This window comes from Mus caroli, chromosome 1, assembly GCF_900094665.2.
Source record: "Mus caroli chromosome 1, CAROLI_EIJ_v1.1, whole genome shotgun sequence".
Classification (NCBI taxonomy): Eukaryota; Metazoa; Chordata; class Mammalia; order Rodentia; family Muridae; genus Mus; species Mus caroli.
The window spans coordinates 182,509,186-182,510,095 of record NC_034570.1 but is presented as its reverse complement, the minus strand read 5'-3'; positions in this window follow the sequence as shown (position 1 = coordinate 182,510,095).

Genomic DNA, 910 nt, shown 5'->3' with positions numbered 1-910 from the left:
AGTGGGGCAGCTGGAGAGTGGGAGGCAGGTGAGATCCACAGCACCTCACGAAGGCTGCAAAATTTCCACGAGAAAAACTCACTGGCAAAGAGCACGACTGAGCCTGTCCCTCCATCCCCAGCAGGCTGAATAGAACTGACTGCAGTGGCTTGACCAGGCACCCTACAGACTCACAGGAACCCCACAGCATCTAAAGGGGGGACTAGGCACACATTCTAAACTCTCTATCTCTGGGTGTAGTCTTAAAATGTTAATGAGACTTCAAGAAAGAAGTGTGTAGAGGCCCGGTGTATTACAGCGCATGGGTGCGAAAGCCCGAGTTAGGCGGTGTCATGCCGGAAAGCCTATACCCTATGCACAGCATCAGGAGCTGAGCTACTAAAAATATTTTTGTGTTACACCCTGTTCCCTTTTCTTAGAAGTGAACTATCTTCTAATTCTCTCTGCTTCTACTCCTATCCACCTGTTTCTGCTCTACCCACCAAGCCCCTGTTCCAAGCCCCAAGCCCCCAGAACCCCTCTAGAAGGACCCTTACTTCTGCGGATACAACTGTGAACGTGACTGGTGCGATTGTGTTACTGGGGAAATTGGGATACCCCACCCCCACCCCCACCCCCAGTGTTTTGATAGAAAACCTACAGGACAGGGAGCTTCCAGAGGAGGAAGATGGGGGAGAGAGCAAGCCACACCGCGCGCAGGAGGGTAGTTTCAAAGAGTGAGGAATCCCAGCCCAACGGGCACAGCATTAGCTAGGCTTTGGTTAGAATTCACAAGAAAAAGAGGCAGAAAGGAAGGACAGGGCTGTGCTTTTCTTTTTTCCTTCCTTCCTTCCTTCCTTCCTTCCTTCCTTCCTTCCTTCCTTCCTTCCTTCCTTCCTTCCTCCCTCCCTCCCTCCCTCCCTCCCTCCCT